General features: G+C 35.8%; 1 long non-coding RNA gene across 1 annotated transcript in view; it reads right to left on the reverse strand.

The window, feature by feature from the left end:
* Positions 1-245: 245 nt before the first annotated feature.
* The window catches only part of LOC120607918 (uncharacterized), a 36416-nt gene continuing 11561 nt past the window's right edge, over positions 246-25100 (reverse strand). The window contains exons 2-3 of the long non-coding RNA XR_005654269.1: positions 24121-24247; positions 246-738 (exon numbers count right to left, since the gene is read on the reverse strand). This is a non-coding gene — a long non-coding RNA (uncharacterized LOC120607918). The remainder of the gene's footprint in view (positions 739-24120; positions 24248-25100) is intronic.

Consider the following 25100-nt stretch of genomic DNA (forward strand, 5'->3'; position numbering starts at 1 on the left):
TTGTGATGTCATTCTAAGAATATTTACTCAAAGGAACTATAAAGCCGCTCTATTTAGAACTGCTCACCTCCCGGACTGAAGACAGAATATCACATTAAAGCAAAGTTGTTGTTACCTCTATGAAGAAGGCCATCAACTAATTACATGTTTCAATTAAAATACCCCTCTCTTTTAGAATTTTCATTTATCGTGCTGGATCTATGTAGTGACAATCTCAGTACTAAATGTTACCAATAGTATGCCAATAGCAAAACCAATCTGTATGAACTAACACAGAAACTCAAATATTCACTATACTTTCTCTACAGACTTTCCTTTTGTTTGTTACATTTCTTCCAGTTTGAACACACTTATTTCATTCCAAACCTGATACCCCCATGTCTAATATAAGATTATTCTACATTAAACACAAACCTGACTTCCACTACAAAATCCTTAATAAAGAAGTTCTGTCATAAACCACTTATTCCTTTGATCACAGTTCTACCTGTGTTCTTTCATGCTCCATGAACTTTAACCTCAGTTAATTTTGCTTTGTTCCTTTTGCACATTCACATTGCTAAGAATTCTTACCTGCCAGTTCTATTATGGGCAGCCCACCAATCAACAGCTGCCAAATATCCTCCTTCTCTTCCTTCACCCTCCCCAAGAAAGCTTCCTCTTCTGAGAAATGCATGTGGTCAAATCCAAAATCAACTTGAGTTTGTTCATTGTTTTGCCTTTTAGAATGATCACTACCTGGAAATAAAACATGGAGTTTAGTCTGCAAATTTAAAAACGAGCATGCTAGTGATGTTATATTTGTAAAGATCTGATATCATAATACTTTCACAAATATTCAAGATATGCTCCTTTTGGTCACAACTAGAATTGCAATTCTTCACCCCCTGTGGACTTAGGCACAACCATGTCACTTGTAGCAGCCAATGAAATGATTAAGAGACAAGCATAGTCTGCTTTATTCTCTTCTCTTTTCCAGTGATGTTGGGAGCATGAGTCTGGATAGAGCTCACAGCAGCCTGAATCCCTTGGTGATTATGAGGAACACAGCCCCTACCAACTTGCATTGACTTGTAGCACCAGTAAATCCTCGTTGATTTTTGTTGCCACAACATAACCTATATCATCCTGACTAACTTAGAGGTAATAATTTGTCCTTTCATTTAGTGTCATTGCAGGACTCATCATCGTAATAACATTGCGGCCATATTCCAAATTTTTCAAGCATATTGTATTACTTATTTTCACATATTTTTTTAATTTATCATTTTTAAGTCTCAGGTAGAAAGCCTAAGATATAGAGAAAGAAAACAGTGCATCAGCGCTTTTCCTAGCAATCATTTCTAAAAGCAGAATTAGAACAGATCTGATGTCCAGCCAGGGCTCTCTCCTCCGAACCAGAAACTACAAAAAAAAAAAAAAAAAAAAAAATCCAGGTTATCATCTAGCTAGAGGAATAGTCATAGAGGCATGGACTATTAAAGCTGGAAAAGTTTCAGAGCTCACCTGATTCAGGCACTTTATTTTAAGAGGAAGATCCTGAGTCTCAATGGGTTTAAATGAATATCTTCTCTAAGACCATGTACACTTAACTAGAGACTGAGGTATACAAAATTCAGATCCCTTATGCCACTGTTTTTCTTTGATAATATATGTACCTTAAATGAAAAGAAACTGAAGATTCTGAGACTATGTAGGCATATTCCAAGATATCTGATAAGAAACTTAATCCAAAACTTTTGAATATATCTTTCAGATCTGAGATATCATTATAAAAAATTTTGCCTGGAAAACTAGATAACCCGCATACAGAAAAATGAAATTGGACCCTATCTTATACCACTCACGCATACAATAAAAAAAAATTTAAAAAAATAAAAACTTGAAATGGATTAAAGACTTAAATGTAAGACCTGAAACTGTAAAACTTCTAGAAGATAGGGAAAAAGCTCCTTGACGTAGATCTTGAAGATGATTTTATTGAATATAACACCAAAAGCACAAGCAACAAAGGCAAAAATAAAGAAGTGCGACTACATCCAACTAAAAAGCTCTGCTCACCAAAAGAAATAATCAATAAAATAAAAAGGCAACCTGTGGAATGTGAGAAAATATTTGCAAACCATATATCTGATAAGTGGTTAATGTACAAAATATATAAAGAACTCACACAACTCAATAGCAAAAAAAAAAAAAACATCCCATTAAAAATGAGCAGAGAAACTAAATAAACACTTTTCTAAAGTATACATACAAAATAGCCAACAGTTACATGAAAAGATACTAAACATGACTAATTATCAGAGAAACGAGAATCAAAACCATAAGTTATCACCTCACCTTTCAGAATGACTATCATCAAAATGACAAGAGGTAATGAGTGCTGGTGAAAATATTAAGAAAAGGGAATTAATCCACAGCACTGTAATTATAGATAACAGCACTGTACTTTATACTTCAAAGTTGCTGAGAGTAGATCTTAAATGTTCTCACCACAAAAATGAAATGGTAATTATGTGACTGATGGAGATGTTGCTAATACTATAATGGTAATCATATTGTACTACATAAGTATACCAAATAACACAATGTATACCTTAAAGTTACATAATGTCATGTCAATTGTATCTCAGTAAAATCGGGGGGGAAAGTTTTGCCTTTATGACTAGTACAATGACTAATGACTAATAAGTTTTATTATTGAAACAAAAGCAAAAATAAAAAATAGAGTTGCCCTGGAACTTTCGATCCCTAAGAATCATTGGGTTCCAATTGAAAAACTACACTAAGACTCGCTCAGCAAAGTAATGTTGGATTCTCTCATCTTTGTATCTATAGCACTTAGCCCAAGGCCTGGGACAGAGTAGGTGTTAATATGTATTTGTGGAATAGATGCTTATCCTTGTAGCACCCAGTTCAATTCTCTTTTCAAAACATTGTGCTTAAGTTAGTAACAAGTTGATGATCACTCTGTTAACTAATCACATGGATGACAAAGACGATGAATTGGCACTGTACAAGCCTAACTGATTTCTTTGTAGACACACTTGTTAGACATTGAGGAAAAGAAGAGAAAAAAGAGCTCTAGCATATATTTAACAGGTTAGAGGAAAAGTTCATTATCTTCAAGAGTATAAACATTACCTCCCAACATACATACACTCCAATTTCAAACCTTTCATCTCTACTAACTCTGGAGATTAAGACATCATCCAAAAGGCATGTTCTCATTCTCCAGTACAGTTAGTCACTATCCAAGATGAAACTCCCTGTCCTAAGATGAAGAAGTAGATTTTATGTGCCAGACACCGTGTATGGACTGGTTCAATCAATAGCTCTATGTCTCCAGTTACAGAGAAAGAAACAAAGTTTATGAAGGTAGAGGTAAGTATTTTGCCCAGAGTCCTTAGCTAGAACATTGTAAAGGAAGGCTTTGAACCCAAGTCTGTGTCAGAAGCAGAAAGAATGATGGAATTACCCTACTAAAACAAGTTGCCTCCCACTACCAAGGAGACTCATTTTATGCCCCCTGAGATTGCAGTTCTTTGGGAAACAGTCACATGGTCATTATCCCTAACAAAAGGAAGACTTGGTTTCTCAGAACGTCACTTGCATTCCTACCAGGTCAATAGTGAAAGGACAATATAGAAGAAAATGACTATCTCTAATCTTAAAGCATCAGAAAGCCAGAAACTCGCTCTCCTGGCTCGCATCATATAATTCTAGTGTGGGTGAAGTTAAACTCAATAGTTAGCCTAATGAGAATGCAGACTTTTGTTGTTCTGGAACTATTTAAAGATTGCTTTCTGGTTTCTGTGGTAAAGTATCTTGAAGTCCTACTTTCAAGTATAAGTAGGCGGGAGTTGAATTGGCACCAAAAAAATACAAGAGTTTATAAGTCCTCTGATCTACCTTTGTCAGGTAGACTCCAGGAAGCTTTGAGACGCACTGAACTAGCTTTGGAGACGCAGTTTTTAAGATGTCATATAATTCACCCTGTACCAGTCCCCAGGAGAACTTCCGACACTCTAAAAAATGGACAACTTGAATTAGAAGAAAGGTGGCATGAGCAGGTTTCTCTCTGCACAGTATTTTACATCCCTCCTCCTCTTGGGGCTGCCTTTCTGCTTGTCAACATGGAGTCAAAGAGATTGAGGCAGAGTAGTAGGAGGAACTCACTAGAAGTTGAAAGTAATTGAAGTACATAACCCAAAGAAAATTGATATCAAACAGAAGTTTTCCACACTGAAAGTTTAGTTGTTAAAAAAATAAACTGTATAAAGAAAACGAGCCATTTTTTTCTCCTGCTGTTATTAAAAAGAAAGAAAAAATAATAATATGGGTTCAAAACTATTCTCACAGACCTGGTATTTCCACTTATTCTACTGTTTGATCTCCACTACAGAAAGGAAGCACTTCACAGGCATACTTTTTTTCTCAAGCAATCTTGTTTTCCTAGTACTTCCGTCTAATGGATTTTTGCACAACAAATTTATCAAGACATTTTAACACAGGCTGCCTTTCATGTGGTGAGATGGAGAGACCCTTAAGGACAGAAGAATGGTCAGGAAGTAAATAGATTTAGGTCGGAAGCAAGCAAAGGGCAAAGGACTGGGAAGAAATTCAAAGACCTGGTTTTGGAGTAGCCCATCAACAACCAACCATAGAGGCCATGCTCAATGAAGGACACCGGTAACCACTGGAATAATAACAACATGGCCTTGCCCTTCCCATCTGCCAGGCTCTCTGTTAACCTAACTTCCTTAAACCCATTATCGCATTTCATCTTCATGATAACCTATGAATAAGTACTACCAGTATACCTACTTCACGTATCAGGCAACTGAGGCTTAGAAACATTACATGCTTGCTTGTGCTCGAACAGTGAGTGAAAAGAAAGGAGGAACTTAAACCCTTGTCTGGCTGAACATTATTTATGTGCTCAGTCAATAACCTTAGTCGAAAATTCATCAGACCCTCGGGTTCATAGACAAATTTAAGAAGTCCATAAATCTTTTGAAATTGTACAAGAAATATGCGTAGTTTTGTTTTCCACGGGAAAGTGCCTGTAGGCTTTATCGGATTCTCAAATGGGTTTTGTGCTCCAGAATGGGGGCTGTACAGAGCGTGTGCAGAGGCTGGCTCCCACAACTTCTCCCTAGCTGTATGAATTTGCACTAGCAGTTAATGCCTCTGAATCTTCGTTTCAGATGTTTAAGGTCTCTTCTATCCTTAAAATACAATGATTCTATTATCTTAAATGTCCTAGGAATAGTTAAGAAGTGTGAGAAACTTCCCCTCTGCCTTTCACGATCCCTCTCCACTCTATATGCATGCACCTCCCGACTTTACAGTCCTACTCACTACTAGATCACCTGTTTTTATCACCTCTACAATCTAACGAAATATATCCAATTGCCATAAGCATTCTTCATAGCCTTTCCAAACACTGGTTATATGATGCATGCAGTATGAGTCAGGCTAGGGGGAACAGGGGCCTCTTTTTAAAGTTTATATGTAACTGTGAGAGCATTCAAGCATGTGCTGGCATGCCAGCCTTGTGTTAAAAAAAAAAAAACTGTTAATAATAATGTTTTCCTGCTCAAAAGTGGTTCAGAGACATCAGGGCCCTGGAGAGTAGTATGAGTAATGGGGAAGGGTGAGCACGCTCAGGGGGCACTGGGGGACACTGTAACCCACAACCATTCCTCCACCTTAAATTTCTGCTACAAAAAGCTTCTTTAGCCTCATTCCCCTCTAAAGTTGAAAGCTCCAGTTTAAATTCCTTACTTGGAAGGTCATTTATTCTCTCATAGCCAAAAAGTCTGTTTGCTTTTGTCTTCCCACTTGCTTTCAAATGAAAATATCAGACCGCAGACCATCTTGCTTCCCTGATTCAAAAGTTAATTACATCATGTCCAAAAGTGAAGGTTGTTGAAAGTTATTAATGTATTAGCTGGGAACACTCTGCATTCCGATAGCTTTTACATGAATGCACAGATGCTTGTTCTCAGCCTGACCCGATCAGTACTTCTGGATGGTGAGGGGCAAAATCCATGGTCACAAATTGTCCACTTCAGTCCTTCAATGTGCTCATTCAAAAGCACATTGTCAAGTACATTTTTATTATCATAACATGTAATTATTTATTTCCCAGTGTTTTTAGGCATTCCGTACAAGCTTTCAGAATAGGACTTCTTACCCTGCCAATTCCGACCATTTCTATCTATCAACCATTATTTTTACTGCCTTGTGATTCTACTAGACCTTGAAATTAGCAGTGTTTTCTGTCTGTTGTATCGGCATACTCACCTGTGGTGGCATGCCAAATACATCAGCTGGACAGCAGACTACAAGTCATACATAGCCTGGGTACCTATCCCTGCTAATCTGGGCAAGACTCCAGCCCATGGTCTGGGAATCATGGATGTCAGCAAAACTTGCTCTGGAAGGAAAAAATAAAAGCCCAGTTGTTTGGGGAAGGGCTCTGCAGATGTGGGGGCAGTAGTAAGAGCTGAATATTTTCAGTTTTTTTTTAATACTTTTTTTTTTTTTACCAAATTTAAGTGCTAGTCTGGATGCATAATTCCTCAAAATTTAGGATGAGGCAGGAAATGGCTAAGCATGAACCTATGATTATCCAAGATTCTCCTCACTCCTACTTGGAACCCATCCGGACATAGAAGGCAAACCTGGGGCCAGGGCTTTGGGGAGGGGTGACAGGTTGATTCTCCAGCAAAAAATATAAGGATAAAAGGATCAGAACACAGTGTGACAGATTAAAAAATTTATTAAATTGTTCCTTTACCACCCATGGTCCAAGAAGCACTGCTTGGGCATTTTAGGGAGGTGTACTTCTCACAGGCATGGAGGAGACCAGGATAGAATATAAAGTATCACCAGGAGTCATTGCAGTTAGAAGAACTGAACTGTGGCAACAATAGGGCAGTGCCTGACTTTGGAAGCAGATGGACCTGGTTCAGGTTCAGGATGTGTCCTTTGGAATTGACCTCTAGCAAAGGATTTAACTTTCGCCCACACTCACCTGGTCTGGCACAGTCACCTCTTCTGTAGCCCCTCATTATGCATTACTGGCAACTGTTTTTCTTGGTGGTTTAGATGTGACTTCCTTCTTTAAGGTCTTCCAACTCTCTGCGTATGTGTGTGATTATCATGGCCCAACACACTCACCCATGTCTGTTCACTTCATGGCACATTTCTATATAAACATGCAATCAGTCTGCTTCACTGGATTCCATGTTTGATGGGGACGGGCTCTGTACCCTTTTTTTTTTTTTTTTTGCACCATTAAGTTGTTAACACCTAACATTGGAATTGCCAACAGTCAGTATAGAAGAAATATTGTTAAATAAACAGTTGTTCTTTAAATATCTCTAATTTTCATAAAATAGAGATAAGGCTGGAACCTGCTTCAAGTGTTGCAGGAATTAAATGATGCAGCACATAAGATGTCCTCGGAATATTGCCTAGAACATAATAAACACTCAATAAACATTAGTTGAAATTAAAATTTAGACCATTAGTTCATAGTCTAGGGGCCTGCCCTCAAGTGAAGGAATTATGCGAATCACTTGAAATTCTGTATAAGCTGTGTGTGTGTGTTTTTTCTGAATGTTAAGAGAATCCCTAACATTCAGATTCTCAAAATGAAATCAAATCCTCCATCTTCCAAAAGAAATTTAGAATAATTGCCATAGAGACTGATAGCAAATGTTAAACTATAGAGTACAACACCGTAGCCCATTTTTCCCGAGTACAGGGACCACAAGTTCTAATCCTCACCTAGTCTTAACTTGCTTTAATTCTCAAATTACAGAGCACTGAACAAAGGGGGCATGGGCTCTCAACCAAGTATTTTCACTTTTCTATCTCTATGATTTGATTAATTTACCCATCTTCTTTTTTTATAAACTTTTTTTTTCCCCCCTAGCTCAGGCAGAGATAATGCAGGGAAGAATAATTTTTTTAAAAAAAATCTTAAAGATTTAAAAATACAGAACTACATGAAGAATATTGGGTCTTCAAGTCAGAAGATCTCTTACTCAGAGTATTCTCTCTCCTAATCTGTAAATAAATAAATTAAATTAGATGACATTTAAGATTTCTTATCTAACTGCCCTCCACAATCCAAAGATGAAATATAAATAGCCTCTGTTCTGGGGATTTGTTTTCACTGTACTAATTTACACCCTTGCCCGCATCAAGGGCACTATTTTTATTGACCCATTTACAAAACTGGGGTAGGGGTGGGAAAGTAAGAGGCATGTTCTACTCTTTGCTAACTTTGACTTCATGTATTTTACACTGTGGTGGGCTTTCTGGACTTGAGCTAAGTAAGGATAGCTAGAAGAACCCAAGAGTTGGTGAAGCCAAAAGCACCAAAATTCCAGCTCAAAATATCTTTCCCATAGGGCTCAGCAGACCACTAATGGGAGATAAATTTAACTCCTCTCTTTGGAGATGTAAATTCTGAGCCCTCCTCACCAATTCTCTACGAATGTATGAGTTTTGCACACCAAGGTATCAATATCTTTTATTGAAATGAAGATCTGTTTTAGGAAATGCAAGTTTCTGAAGAGGAGAAAGAAAAAGAGCCAAGTAAAGAGTGTTAACTTTTAATAACACATTTGGAAAAGTTTCATATAGGAGAGTTCAAAGTCTCTGAATGTCAGGAGACAGAGAATGTGATCCTACAGGTCCAATGGAAGGTAAGGGATCTAAAAAGGGAAATGAAACCAGGACTCTGTACCATGGACTCTGTACAGTGCTTTTCTATAAACTACCTCTGTGGATCAGCCCTGGACAGCCCACATAGGCCAATATTGAAGGACTGAAAACATAAGCTCACTCTGGCCAACTGGAGCTTTCCAGATAGAATCCAGACTAATGAATCTAGTCATATTCAGATTACTCTCTAGAGTTCTGCTCATTGTCTGTTCATACAGCTCCTTCTTCAAAGTCCATTATTTAGAGGTGCATGGATAAATTTAATATCATCTCAGGTAATGACAAATCCAAACTTCTGAACCATGAAGACAATTTTCTGTATTCTGCTGTAATTTGATTCGTATATTATTTCTTTGCTGATGGTCCAATTCCTCAGTGAGGAAAATTCTACTCTGAAACATAGTTGAGCCTGGAGTGCAATGAAATCACATTGCCTATAACTCACACAGTCTCACTGACCTGATTTCTATAAATAGATAAATTTGTCAAGAAAAAACACAGGATCAAAATCTAAAAGCAAACTCAGGAAATTATTCATTTTAGACTTTTGCCTCAGGTCAAATTAAAATTTCAATCATCCTTAAAACACATCCTTAAAATACATCTTCATCTGTATTTTTTAATAGAGACTCAGATTAAATAAGCTTTCTGATAACTTCTAATATAAGATCATTTTTCTGTCATAAGAGTTCTTTTTTATGAATGTAGTAGAATAGATGAGAACTGAATATATTTTCTATATTCTACTGTAGTAGATAACATTTTACAGATGGCAACACTGAAAGCAAGGAAAAAGTAGATGACTTTCTTGATGTATCATATATTTATTGATTCATCCATTTTTTCATTCATTCAACATTCACTCAAAAATATTTATTAAATTCCTACTCTATCTAATCATAGTTCTAGATAAAGGGATACAGCAGTATATTAGTTTGCTGGGGCTGCCATAACAAAATACCATGAACAAAGTATCTGTGAATTATTGCCTCACAGTTCTAAGTCCAAGATCAAGATATCGGCAGGGTTGGTTGTCCCTGACAGTTGTAAGGGAGAAATTGTTCCATGCCTCTCTCCTAGCTCCTGGTGGTTTGCAATCCTTGGCATTCCTTGGTTTGTAGACGCATTGCCCAGACCTCTGCCTTCACCTTTACATGGCATTCTACCGGTGTGCATGTCTTTGTCCAAATTTCTCCTTTAATAAAGGCACTAGTCATATTAGATTAAGGTCCACCCTGCTTCAATATAACATTATCTTAGTTAATTATACCTGCAACAACCTTATTTGCAAATAAGGTCACATTCTCAAGTAAAGGTGGTTAAGACTTCAGTATGTAAATTTTGACAGGACACAATTCAATTCATAACAAGAACAAAACAAGAAGCTTACATTCAAATGGCAAGAGAAAGTAAGTGTGTGTGTGTGTGTGTGTGTGTGTGTGTGTGTGTGTGTTTATAAGGCAGTTAAAATGCTAGGAAGTAATAAAGAAGGGTAGGTATATAGTGTAGTGATACAGATTAAGGGATTTCTACTTCAGATATGAGTCTCTCTGATGGCGTACCTTTTGATCAGACCTGACTAAAGTGAGAGGCTGAGCCTGATGAAAATCTAAGAAGCACATTCCAAGCAAAGGGCACAGTGAGCGCAAACACCGTAGAGGAAAATTCTCACTAATGCCTCTCACTGCAGAATGATCCAGGGAGGGTTAATTATGTCAAGGGTGATATATCATGGTAGATATTTCACTACTAATCTTTTCCTCTCTTTTTTGAAGATTCATTTTAATAAATAGGTATTGAGCATCTATTATACTTCAGGCATTGCTTGAAGCTAGGTGGAAATCACAATGGGAATCATCTTTACTCTCCTAGAGTAAGTTTACAAACAATAATATTAGATTGGATGAGCCTTGATAACTCATTATAATTTCACTTTTCACCTGACTTCTAAGAGTGAGAAATACCAAGCAGCCCCTAGGGAATTCTTTCCTTGAGAGTACATGAACACTTCAAAAAAAAGGGAATGGAAAAAGATATTGCCTTGGTGGACCTAGAGGGTATTGTACTAAATGAAGTAAGTCACATAGAGAAAGACAAATGTTGCATGATTTCATGTACATGTGGAATCTAAAGAACAAAATAAACAACAGTAACAGAAATAAACTCATAGATACTGAGAATATTTTGGCAGCTGCTAGATGGGAGGCAGTTTGCGGGGATGGCAAAAAAGGGCGAAGGGATTAAGAAGTATAAATGGATAATTACAAAATAGACATGGAGATATAAAGTGTAGCATAAGAAAAATAGTTAATAATGTTGTAATAAATAGGTAAGGGGGAAGACGGTTATTATATTTATGGGGTGATCATCTTGTTAGTTATTTAGATCTCTAATCACTATGCTGTACAACTGAACTAAAATATTATTGCATGCCAACTATTTTAAAAACTCATTAAATTGTGCAATGTAAATATGAGCAATTAATTGTTTATTATATTTCAATAAAGCTGGGAGAGGGGAAACTTCAAAAAAAGCACCTAAACACATAAAGCATATATTAACAGATCTTACGGAAGAAACGGACAGCATTACAATAATAGTAGGGGACTTGTAGCAATAGATTGATTGTCCAGACAGAAAATCAATAAGGACGAGACTTATTGGAAAGATCATTTCACAAGTTGTATAAATGTTTAATCACTAGGTTGTACACCTGAAATTAATATTATATTGTATGTCAACTGTAATTGAAAAATTAAAAAAAAGAAAATCAATAAGGAAACCTTGGTCTTAAAGGACAAGTTAAACAAGATGAACTTAACAGATATTTATAGAACACTATCTAAAAGCAACAGAATAGTTACCAGGATAGGGGGAAGCGGGGAGGGGAAAGCAGATGGGAGGGAAAAGGAAAAAGAAAAAAAATTTAAATAATTTCTTCAATTAAATAAATAAATAAATGCAACAGAATACACCTTCTTAAGTGCACTTGAAAAATTTCCAAGACAGATCATATGTTAGACCACAAAACAAATCATAATAAATTTAAGAGGACTGAAATTACATCAAGTATCTATTCTAATCACGATGATATAAAACTAGAAATTAATTACACCGAGAAAAATGGAAAATTCACAAACATGTGGAGTTTAAACAACATGCTATTGAACAATCAATGGGTCAAAATAAATCAAAAGAGAAATCAAAACATACCTGAGACAAATTAAATGGAAATGTAATATACCAAAATTTATGGATTATAGCAAAAGCAGCTCTAAGAGGGAAGTTCATAGCAATAAATGCCTACATCAAGAAACAAGAAAAGTCTCAAATAAACAACCTAACTTTATACCTCAAGGAACTAGAGAAAGAAGACCAAATAAAGCCCAAAATTTGTAAAACGAAGGAAATAGCAAAGGTTAGAGCAGGAATGGAGAGAGAGAGAGAGAGAGAGAGAGAGAGAGAGAGAGAGAGAGAAGGGAGAGAGAGAGAGAGAGAAAGGAGGGAGGGAGCGAGGGAGGGAGGAAGGAAGGGAAAACAAGAGCTGGTTCTTTGCAAAGGCAAACAATATTGATAAACTTTGAGCTAGACTCACCAAGAAAAAAAGAGAGAATTCAAATAAAATCAGAAATGAAAGAGTTGTTATAACTGATACCAGAGAAATACAAAGAATTATAAGAAACTATTATGAATAATCATACACTAATAAATTAGACAACCTAGAAGAAATAAATTTCTAGAAACATACAACCTACCAAACTTAATCATGAGGAAATAGAAAACCTGAACAGATTGATTACTAGTAAGGTGAGTGAATCAGTAATCGAAAATCTCCGAATAAACAAAAGTTCGGGATCATACGGCTTCACTAGTGAATTCCATCAAACATTTAAAGAAGAAATAATACCTATCTTTCTCAAACTGTCCCCAAAAAATAGAAGACGAGTGAACTCTTTCAAACTTATTTTACCAGGCCAGCAGTATCCAGATTCTAAAATCATGCAAGAATGCCACAGAAAAGAACATTACAAGCCAATATCCCCAATGAACATAGATGCAAAAGTCTTCAAAAATATTAGCAAACTGAAATCAACAACTCATTAAAAGTATCTTACACTATGATCAAGTAGAATTTATTTTAAGCATGCAAGCATGGTTTAACATCTATAAATCAATGATGCATCACATTAACAAAATGAAGGATAAAAATTATATGATCGTCTCAATCGATACAGAAAAAGCATTTGACAAAATTCAATATTCATTTATGATTTTAAAAAATCTCTCAACAAAACATGTATAAAGGAAAATACCTTGACATAAAAAAGGACATATATAAGAAACCCACAACTAACACCATACTCAACAGTGAAAAGATAAAACCTTCTCCTCTAAGACAAGGAGCAAAACAAGAATGCCCACTCTCACCACTTTCATTCAACAAAATATTGGAAATCCTAGCCAGGGTAATTAGGTGCGCGTGCGCGCGCACGCACACACACACACACACACACACACACACAAAACCACCAAATAAAAGTCACTCGAATTGGAAAAGAATAAGTAAAATTATTACTATATGCCAATGACATGATACCATATATAGAAAACCCTGAAGACTTTATCAGAAAACTGTTGTAACTAAATAAACAGATTCTGTAAAGTTGCAGGATACAAAATCAATACATCAATATCTGTTGCATTTCTATACTCTAATAATAAACTATCAGAAGATAAATTAAGAAAACAATACCATTTACAATTACATCAAAAAGAATAAAATATCTGAGAATAAATTTAACCAAGAAGTTGAAAAACTTGTATATTGAAAACTACAAGACATTGATGAGAGAAATTGAAGAAGACACAAATAAATAGAAAGATATTCTGTGCCCATGGTTTGTAAGAATCAATATTTTTAAAATATCCATACGACACAAAACAATCTACAGATTCAATGCAATCCCTATCAAAATTCCAATGACATTTTTCAGATATAGACCAAACAGTTCGAAAATTTATATGAACCACAAAAACCTCAAACAGCCAAAGCAATCTTGAGAAAGAAGAACAAAGCTGGAAGCATCATGCTCCCTGATTTCAAACTGTATTACGAAGCTCTAGTAATTAAAAGAGTATAGTATTTGCATAAAAACAAACACTAGGTCAATAGTACAGAATAGACAGCCCAAAAATAAACCCACACATATATGGTCAATTAATTTATCACGAAGAAGCCAAGAACATAAAATGGGGAAAGGACATCTCAATAAATGATATTCAGATCATTAGACAGTCACATGCAAAAGGATGAGAGTGAACCAGTATCTTACACCATACACAATTATTAACTCAAAATTGATTAAAAACTGGAATATAAGACCTGAATTCATAAAACTTCTAGAAGAAAACAAAGCAGTAAGCTACTTAACATAGATCTTGGCAATGATATTTTGACTCTGACACCAAAATCAAAACAAAGTCAAAAATAAACAAACTAAAACACTTCTGCACAGCAAAGGAAAGCATCAACAGAATGAGAAGGCAACCTACTAAATAAGATAAAATATTTGTAAATCATATGTGGAATAAGGGGTTAATGTCCAAAATATGTAAAGAACTCACAATTCAGTAGCAAAAATCAAACAATTCAATTAAAGAGTGGGCAGAAGATTCGAATAGACAGTTTTCTAAAAAAGGCATACAGATAGCCAACAGGTACATGAAAAGATGCTCTATGTCATTAATCATCAGGAAAATACAAATTAAAACCACAATAAGATATCACCTCACATCTTATCGAAAGGTTTTACTAAAAGACTGAAATAACAAGTGTTGTCAAGGATGTGGAGAAAAGGGAAACCTCGTACGCTGTTGGTGGGAATAAAAATTCATGCAGCCTCTATAGAAAACAATATAAATGTTGCTCAAAAAATTAAAAATACAAGTACCATGTTGATCCAGCAATTCTAGTTCTGGGTATTTATCAAAACAACAACAACAACAACACTAATTTGAAAAGATATATGTACCCTCGTGTTCATCGAAGCATTGTTTACAATAACCAAGATATGAAAAAGAAAACCTCAGTGTCCATCAATGGATGAATGGATTAAAAAAAATAAAAAATAAATAATATTAAAAAATAAAAAAATAAATAATAAAAAAATAAAATCCTCAAAGTCTCCTTCTGGTTTGTATTTTTTAAAATATGTGAGATATGTGTGTATGTATGTGTGTGTATAGAGAAGGAGAGAATATTATTCAGCCATTAAAAAAATGAAATCTTGCCATTTGCGACAACATGGATGGACCTTAAGGTCATTATGCTTAGTGAAATAAGTTAGAGAAATTAAAAAAAAAAAAAGCTCATAGATACAGAGAACAGATTGATGTTGCCAGAGGCAAAGGATGAGGGGGTGGAAGAAATGGGTGAATTGTTTGAGTTGGTTTTGGTTTGGTTTAAATAAACTGAATTTTAAAAAATCACTACAAGGCTTATTCCATTGAGAACTGCTCAATTGTTAAAATTGTTTTATGTTGAGCCAAAATCTGACTTTTCTGATACTTAACACCTGTCAGACCTACTTCAACACAAAGCAAATATTATTTTTCCTTTTTCACATGATAATTCTTAAAACTTGGAAGGAAATTAGAATTGTTATTCATTTCCTCATTCCTTTCCACTGTTACATGTAGCCCATGGTCTCCACAGTAGTTACCTGCCTGTAGGTACTCTCCACTTAGTTCAAGTTTTTAATAAACACTAGGCTCAGGAAATATAGGTTCCATGAATGTTTTGAAAAGTAATGTGTTCAGTAAGAACATTGCTTATGCTTATACAGACATTATGCTTCCATTAATCTAGGCCAAAATTAAATTAGTATTATTAGTAATCATAATGAAATGTTGGGTTATATTAAACATTCCTCTAAAACACACTTTTTACTTCAGTGCTAGACTTCACCTTTATCACCTTTTATTTCATCTTAATAATTTTGATCTAGCACTTGCATGTCTCAATATTATTTCTAATTATGACTCCATATCTGTTGCAGTGATAGAAAACAGAAATCCTTATTTTTTTCACTGTATGACTCTGATTGAGTCATTTGATTTCCCAGAACCTCAGTTCTGCTCACTATAAAAGGAAGGAGTGGGGGCAGTTTGGGAGCTGGTAGTAAGTCTCCTTTATAGAGCTATAAATGACAAACTAGGCGAAGTATTCTATAAAATGGGACACACTATGCAAATGTTAGTTAATATCAATGATAAGATTGGCTTTTCTTCTTGGTTTTGTCAACTGCAGAAGTGATAAGTATGTTTTTTATGTCTTTATCCCGTTCATTAATTTAAATGTTAAGCAGACTAAGACCAAAATATTAATCAACATACATTAGGTCTGTTTTCAACCTTTTGTGAATCTATCTAAAGGTATTGTGACCCAACCTGTATATTTTTAGTTTACCTTAGCCTTAAAGATCTCGTGAGCCCAGTTTTGTGTTAACACAATATGGTGTAGCAGTGACTATCAACAGCTTTGAGTCAGACAAATCTGGCTTCAGTTCCAGCTCTGTCACTTAAGAGGAATGTGACTTTTAGCAAATTACTTGTTCTCACTGATCCTCTGTCTTATCTGTAACAAGGGAAATAAACAAAGCACCAACCTACTAGAACTATTGTGGGGGTGAATGAAATGAAGCAAATAGGGCCTGGAATAATAGTAAGTGTTCAACAAGTAGTTGTTACCTTTATGATGTTACTGTGAAAATTAAATTTTCCTAGTCAGTTCTCTGATCTTTTAAAGTAGTTCCACTTCAAAAGCAAGAATATAATTAAGCTAGCATAATATGGGATTCCTTATTAACCCATGCTTACTTCTGGTAAGCACTACATTCTTTTGTTAACACTCACAAACCATTAGCTTAAAAATCCATTCTTGACTTTCTGGGGTCATCTCTGAGAATAGCTGACCTGATTGTGGATTGTAGAAATTTTTTGAAAAATGAATTGACATTTCCCTTATTCATTCATCTTTTGGTCTCTGTAATATTTCAGTAATTGCTATGATTAATCCTGAGTTCATATTCATTGACTCAAAAAAGAATATTTTGAGCATCTACTATCTGCCGCACACCCCCGTTTTCTCAGTAGCCTGGCATAACTTGCACCCAGTGCTGGCAACTAGAATTCACTTAAATTGACGAGGCTTTGTCTTACTGTTCACTCATTTACATAGAGTTTCAGTCAACTCCCTCTTTTCGTTGTTTGTGAATGTGGACAGTCATTTAATGCTGAGTCACAATTTCCTCCTCAGTAAAGTAGGGTGATGATAACTACTGAGACTATCTCACGGGGTGAAAATACAATGAGACAGGTGTAAAAAAAAAAAAAGTTTCAACAAACAAAAAACCACCCCAAATAATTCAAGGTATTATTTGTTCTTATCCTTCCCACGGACCACTTTCTTTGGTGCAGAATTTAAAGCAAAATATGCATTTAATAAATTTGTTATCTGTTATCTGTTATCTGTTATCATTACACTATCTGCCCCCAGGCAGCTGGGTGATCACTTCCTTGTTCTTCTAGTTTCAACTACAGATGAACAGAGTTTTGTGTGTGTGTGGTATTGAACGTACTCAACAAGCCCAAACTTTTTTATTTGTTTGTTATTTATACCCCTATGGTATTCTATATTAAGATACAAATACAATCAGATCCAACAAAACCAGAAAGATGAAGAGACCAAGAATAAAAGGAAGAGATGGATGAGTAAGAAAATCTCAGCTAAATATCATCTAGACAATGAAACATATACTTAGCTTCACTTTTTGGAAACAGAGCTAAAAACACAGTACTGGAGTGTAGTGTAAGAGGAGACACACTTCATTCTCTGGTTAATAACAGGAAGGATAACAAGAGAGACACTTTTGTTGTCCCTCTAAACTCTAAGAGCAATTGCAGATAGAATTTTGCATAAAGAACACAAAATAATCAAATGGAAAGTGTCTTCAACAGAAATTTTACAAAAGAGGGAATATGTTCTCCAAATGGTCGCTTTTATACACAATCCTTAATAAAAGATGGACTGGCGTTAAACTGTCATTATAATGTAATGGTATTTCTAGAAAAAGGAACGTAACATTGTACATGTGCGAATGTTTTTTATAACCTGGCTTAATTTAAGGCTGAAATTTTTTAAATCAAGAGTAATGAATTATGATTGTACCCATTAAGTTATCTCCCTTATTTGTGTTTCAGCCAGACCTTGATAAGTGGCTAGGCTGCTGATAAATAGAGGCTGAGGCTTGACTAGAAGCTGAGAATATAGTTTTCCTGTCTTATTGATGACATAGAGAGCTCCATGCTTTAGATAACTGGTATGTAGCTACCAATGATCTATTTTAAAAATTAAGGTCTTCTTGTCTAAAAAGAAGATCCTCCTATCTTCTTCAGGGAAGTTGGCTGTCAAAGCAAATTTTCTCTTGGAGGATAGTTTGAAATATAGTGAGAACATTAAACAAGGACTTAAAACCCCACAGTTCAATATCATAGAGGAAGGTCAGCAAACTATGGCTCAGGGGCCAAGCCCCTGCCACCTGTTTTTGTAAATAATGTTTTAATGGAACGTAGCTCCACCTTTTAACTTATAGATGGGTTATGGCTGCTTTAACTCTACAATAGTAGAGTTGAAGAGTCAACAGAGAACATATGGCCCCAAAAGTCTAAAATATTTACTATCCAGCCATTTACAGAAGGTTGCCAACCCCCAACAGAGAACAAATAGAGATGATTCACATTTAAAGGGGTTTTGAGGGCTATAGTTACTTACCCATCATCAATTTTCACACTAAAAGTTATTTAATATTGCTCTTTTAAACTCTTTAATTTAAGCCTCACAGCATAACAAAGGGCTCTCCCCAATGAATTTGCTGCACAAATCACTCCCCAAAAGCTAACTGAATTCATCTTCAAGTAGTGATTTCAGTTGGGTTAAAATAGAGACATGTGCTGATTGATCTTTCCCTTTTAATTCATATCTTCATAATATAATGACACTTTTCTATAAACTGAATGTTTTTCCCCCAGTTCTAGAGAAGAGAAACATAGACATTCTCTTATAGGCAAATGCTGAGTTTATTGCCATGAACAGAGAGTAACTACAGATCAAGCTTATCCTGATTAGTGCCAAAAAGAGGGGTTACAGATAAACAGTTCTGAAACCAAAGTCATCCCTTTTGGTAGACATCCTTTTTGGCTTACATGATTTATAGTTCTGTATGGTTAGTAGGTCAACAGTTCTCAAATATGAATTTTATAACTAGTGTCTATTAAGTAATACATCAGGAAATTATGTTCCTCAAAGAAACAAATTTCATAAATGCTTTACTGATTTTTTTTTTTTTAATCCAAGCTAAAAGGGTGGTTTTTATGCTCAGTGTCAAGATCTTTGGGGCCTTGATCTCCCACAGTTAGTGCTCTGGGAAAACTCAAATTATTTCATAAAGAGGATGTTGTCGGGGACCATGACTTTAGCCTTTTTTTGGATTAACAGTCAGAAAGCTTAGAAACACACTCAGTGGCCAACCCTGGTGAGGGGAAAAGACCTTACAGAACACAATGAGTCTAACTTGCTCTTGCTTTTATTTATTTTCCTGAGTCTCATTTTCCTGTTGTCCTACTTTCCTCACCACTTATTTTTCACTTTATCTTTTGTGGTATTAGTAGGTAATCCACCTTAAATCCTTTCTGGAACAAGGCAGGGTGTAAGTAAACAAGTAAAAATGAACCGGCCTCTTGAATAGAGTTATTTAGTATTGTCCATCTAAATACCGAAAAAAAAAAATATCTGCCAAAAACAACTATCTTGTTTTGGCATGAGAGTTGCTGAGGTTTTCTTTCAAACAGAAATTGCTCAACAGGTTCAGGGCCTTCTTGTTGTTCCTATGGGCACATGTTATTAGGACTATGCATCTGGAGAGAGGAGGATGCTCATCTTGCCCTTTGCTATGGCAGAAGGTTGGGCAATCTAGTGCCATTGCAGCTGCAACAGATAGGTATTAAATGGAAAGGGCACTGCGAACATCATCTCTTTAGTATCTCCTAGAGAAAAAAAAAATCTTAGTAATTAGCATTTAAATAGTGCTCTACAATTTTCAAAGGAGTTTCACATATGGCATTGTACTCAGTGTTCACAATGACACTGTTAGTTTTGTTTATGATACTTCTTTTTCAGTTGAGGGAACTGAGACTTTCAGAAGACAAGTAAAGTGAATAGAGGAACCAGGATTCAAACCTATAACATGAGGCCACATCATATGCTCTTTATTTCTCAGTGCTCTCTCTATCCTTTCGTCACATTATTAATCATTTGATCCAGGTATTATAAAGTCTTGAAGTCTACTATGTGTTAGCTCATAGTAAAAGGCTTTGAAATTAGACCTGAGGTTAAATGTCAGATATTTCATTTCCTAGAAGTTACTTTAGGTCACTGTATTAGGTTCCTAAGGCTGTTGTAACAAATAACCACAAACGGGGTGGCTTAAAACAATAGAAATTTGTTCTGTCACAATTCTGGAAGCCAGAAGCCAAACGCAAGTGTCTACAGGGTCACAATCCTTACAAAGACTGTAGGGAAAATCCCTTCCCTGCCTCTTCCAGTTTCCAGGGGCTCCAGGCATTCCTCGACTTGTGGCCACATCACTCCCATTTTCACTTCCATGGCCACATTGCCTCCTCCTCTTTGTGTCTTCACCTTTGTGTGTCTGTCTTACAAGGATACAAATGATACATGTGGGACCCATTTAGGATAAGCTCCTCCTCTCAAGATTCTTAACTAAATTACAACTATTTCCATATTGGGTAATATTCACAGGTTCTGGGGATTAGGATGTAGACATATCTTGTTGGGGTCCACCGTGAAACCCACTAACGTCATTGCGCCTCATGCCTCCTTCCATAAAAATTTGAATAATGTCGCTTATCTGAAAGATGAAGATTAAATAAAATAATCTAAATAAAAGTGTGTAATATACAACAAATGCTCAATAAGAGGGTTTTACTCCCTTTTCTCATCAAGAGAGCTGCTAATATAATCATACTACTTTTTAGGTGACTTCCCTCATTCATTTCATTGAAATAATATCCAAACATATGCTCAAATTCCCTTGTTCTTTCATTTTCTCTTTAGATTTCTTTTCCTAATAATCTATATTCCTTTTCAAGACAAAGAGCAGTACATTTTTTGAATGCTATTTTATCATGAATTAGGACAGTGCTTCTCAAAGTATCTGTAGTAATGAATCAGTTTTAATTATGAAAATAACATTAAAATGTTGTGGTGGTGAAAATTGCTCTAAAAGTTTCCAAAGACTTATTTCATATTGTTGCAGACCAGCAGCAATTTGTGGAACTGTCCTTGTCCAAAAACCTCATTTTGAGGAATGCAGAGCAAGGCGACACATGTGACCTTCACAATAGTCGGAACTCCAAGATTCTGGTCATTATTATTATCCCTTAGAATTTCCGTATTGATGTTTGCCTCTCTCATATTCTCTCTTATTTAGGAATTAAAAATGTCAATGTTAAAAGTTAAATGTTGATTAAACACTTTAATTTTATCAAAATTAATTTTCCAAAAGAGATTCAAATTCTCCATTACTACAAAGGGCTATTTCATACCAAGATTTAACATCAGAAACATAATATCCATATTTTTCCTCTTTCTGAGTGATCTGAACTATATTCTCATGGCAGTATAGCTGGTTTATTTCTCATGTGACTTCTTTCCTTTACCTTTGTATCCATTTGGATGTATACCGTAGTTATACATAGCACTATTCTATTTTCCTTCTACTGGATAAGTTTTAGAATAAAATATTTCTTTATCTTGATATTTTTTAGGTAGAGTGTTATCCCATCAAATCTCAGCATTCTCAATAACATTATGTTACTTTTTTGCTTCAAAACTTTGAGTTATTTTATCAACCCCTACTCTGTGTTGACATATATAGTTTCCTAAGGTCAAAATTGTATTCTTTGAACTTCTCTGTTATGTGTTGAAAGAATGAAAGAATGATAATTACTAGGGACCACCTCCACTATACAAATTCTTTCTCTGTCACGCCCACTGTTTATTACCTACTTGGTAGTTGGTCTTAATTTTTCTCCCTCCCCTTCATCCATTTATCTTTGTTAAATATCTTCTCCACTTTGATCCAGTGCCCTTTTTCATTTTCAGTAGTATATCTTCCTGACATTCCTGTCATGATCAAGAAGACAAATTCTTTCCTTTGGATGCCTTCTATGTAACCAGCTATTAGTCTCCTTTCTCTTCCAGAATCATGACCACAACTGGAAGAAGAGAAAAAAAAAATTTCACCGAACCCCTAAATGTTTTCACTTTCCAACTTAGTCCTAGAGATGCATTAAAGAATCCTTATAACTACAGAAATCGTTTCTCCATGAGCCATCAGAGTATGGAGATCAGTGAGTTTGGCTGGCTCTCTATCATATCTAAAGTTCTGCTCCAAGAAGAACCCATGACTATGTCACATTTATACATAGCAACCTCCTCCCAGCCAGCAGAGGGTTCATTATCAAATTGTTATGATGTGTATGTTTCTGTTTGATCGAGATAACAGTATCATCATTTTTTGAATGTTTGGGAATCTTTTAGATCTCTTGGAGGTTGGGATAACGCCTCTTCTTGAGTATGTCTGAAATTGCCCTCCAGGAGAAGAAACTCATGGAGCTTCTATGCAGCCTTCTATACAGTTAATTTCCTTAACTGTATCCTTAACCGTATCCAAGCTACTCCCAGCGACAACATGGAGTCTGTAAATACCACTTACAGACCCCAGGTATTTAGCCTTCTTTAAAAACAAACTAAAAAATAGAAACTGTCCTCTCCTACTCTGTGTCCTGTGATTTGTTTCTCTCCTTAGCGTAGAAAACAGAGCACAATATGATTCTCCCACCTCTTCTCTTCCTTATTACACCCCAGAATAAGTACACAGGCCCTTCTATTTTAAGATGGTGTTATTAATCAATATGAAGAATTAGATGAAGATAATAAAAACAAATGTAAAAAATTACCCCCAAAATCAAGAAATCTAAGAGGTCTCCTAGTTATTTTCTTTGGCCAATAATTACTGACTTCTTTTTCATCAAGTATACTCAGAAACCAGATGAGGTTTTGTGGATTTTTAGTGTCTTCTACAACTTACATTCTAATATCTGGTCCTAGTATGGGGCTCCCCATAGTTTGACCAGTCTGACATTCCTAAGGGGGCCCTATTTTGGAACAAAGATTAAGAATACCTAAAGATTCTTTTCTCTGCACTTAAAACTATTTCTCTGCAGGTATGTCCTCACTCTTCCTGAGACTATCCCAGTCTCCCAGTCCACATAAGTCCTTCTTTTTGTCTGTCCTATCATCCCGGAGAGAAAAAGTCCTTCCTAATTTGCTCCCTGAAGACTCTTCTCCATGAAGATATCCGTCTTTTTCTGATGAGCAGTCCTATAATTCACTTTTCTGGGAAGTCGACCCTATACAGTGCTTGCAGGATACTCAGCAGCCATGTAAGATGAGTTCTACTTACAGCCAGTGCTTGCTTTTTCTCATATACTATCTGGGTAAAGCTTCTCTGACCTTGGCTCTTACAGATCCCATCATCTTACTAGGAGCCAGGACCAGCTACTATTTATCAGGGCCCGGTGAGAATGAAATTGTGGGATGCCTGGTTCAAAAGATATTAAGAATTTTTAGACTTGAACAAAAGAGCATTAAAACAAATGCAGGGCTCTCTGAATACAGGAGGCTATGCAAATACAAAGGTTGCATGCACTCTCACAGAGCTGGCCAAGATGAAATGTCTTTCTGGAATCTTGATCTTGAGATAGTCTTCCGTCTTGTGTCATCTTCCTTGCTTCAACGTATTCTCTTTGGCTAACCAAATTCATGTTTCAGATTCAGTCAATTTACAATAAGAAAGATTGACATCTCTTGACTAGTCAATAATCTAGACCTACTTGGGTCAGGTTGTTGGTTCCGGTCATGCCCTAAATTCTCTGAGATGATTCACAAGACTGTCCCATTCCCAGAGAAATTATTGTTTTAGAGTAAAAACTGTAAGATAAAAATAATTGTGGTCACTTAATTATCACTTGCTGCTTGCTGCTAGGGATACAAAAATAAAGAAGATGCATGCCTTCATGTAGTTCATAACCTAATGAGGATCGGCGATCTTAGAGAAATAATTACAAAACAACTAGAGCAAAGTTCTAACAAGAATGCAACTTAAAAAAACAAACAAAATTGTGAATATGCCTAATTAGTACCAACAGAAAAAGATATTTAGTTCACCATACCTACTCGTCGATGTAGATTTCCCTTCTACTTCTTGTTTTTCATGTAGCTTATTTTCTGTGTTCTTCGACACATTCCTCTCACAGCATGGAATATACAGAGGTGTTCCTCAAGCACTTTCACTTTCTCCTTTAGAAGAGAAACAAGTTAAATTACTGCAAACATTGTTGGCCAATCCCTTAAGAACAAAAGAAACCTATCATCTACCTAACTTGCCACAGTCTGCAACAGTACCTTTGCTTTCAGTATATCTTGACTCTCTAGATAAAATAGTAGTGCTTCTGAACTGTCTGTGGAAGAAACCTCCTTCATAAAAAATGTTTTTCTACACCATGGATCACTTTATAAACTGGCATTGTCCTGCTCTAGGTGAGTATCTACAACAAGTAAGGAAATAGGTAAACTACTGACACTCCAGGAAACTTCTTCAGCTCCAAAATCAATTGGGCAAGTTTCAACTTTCAAAAAGGTTTCCCATCAACAATAGACATAGAAACAGCTTTAGGAAAACACAAGGTTCTATTGGCACTACAGCCAATGAGTGGACTACTTTTTAAAAATGTGCTGCATTTTTATACTGCATTGCCTAGGCTGTTGGTCTTCGTAATCTTTCTTTCTTCTCTAGGAAGTCTCTTTGACCAAGTTACAACAGTTAAAAAGAATTATCTTGGCCTTCCTTTGAAGGCTGAGAACCCAGCCACAGGAAAGAAAATGCTCCTCTCCCACACCTCCAACTGCCTCAATATAAATGCCAGAGTTCATAGTAGAGTGAATTGGAAGATGTTAGAGGGACAACATGCCAGCAAGAGAACTCTTGGTTTTTTCCAGAGGCAGATTCCAGTCAAGCACCCTTCAGGCATCTACGTTAGTCTTCTTCCATCTCCCTCCAGGATCGGCCTCCCCTATGAATGACCCGTGAATGGATGGTAAACTCTCTTATCCATTGAAGAGTGTTAAGAAATCTCTGTTGCTCTGACATTTC

Source organism: Pteropus medius, unplaced genomic scaffold (genome assembly GCF_902729225.1).
Source record: "Pteropus medius unplaced genomic scaffold, Ma_sr-lr_union100, whole genome shotgun sequence".
Lineage (NCBI taxonomy): Eukaryota > Metazoa > Chordata > Mammalia > Chiroptera > Pteropodidae > Pteropus > Pteropus medius.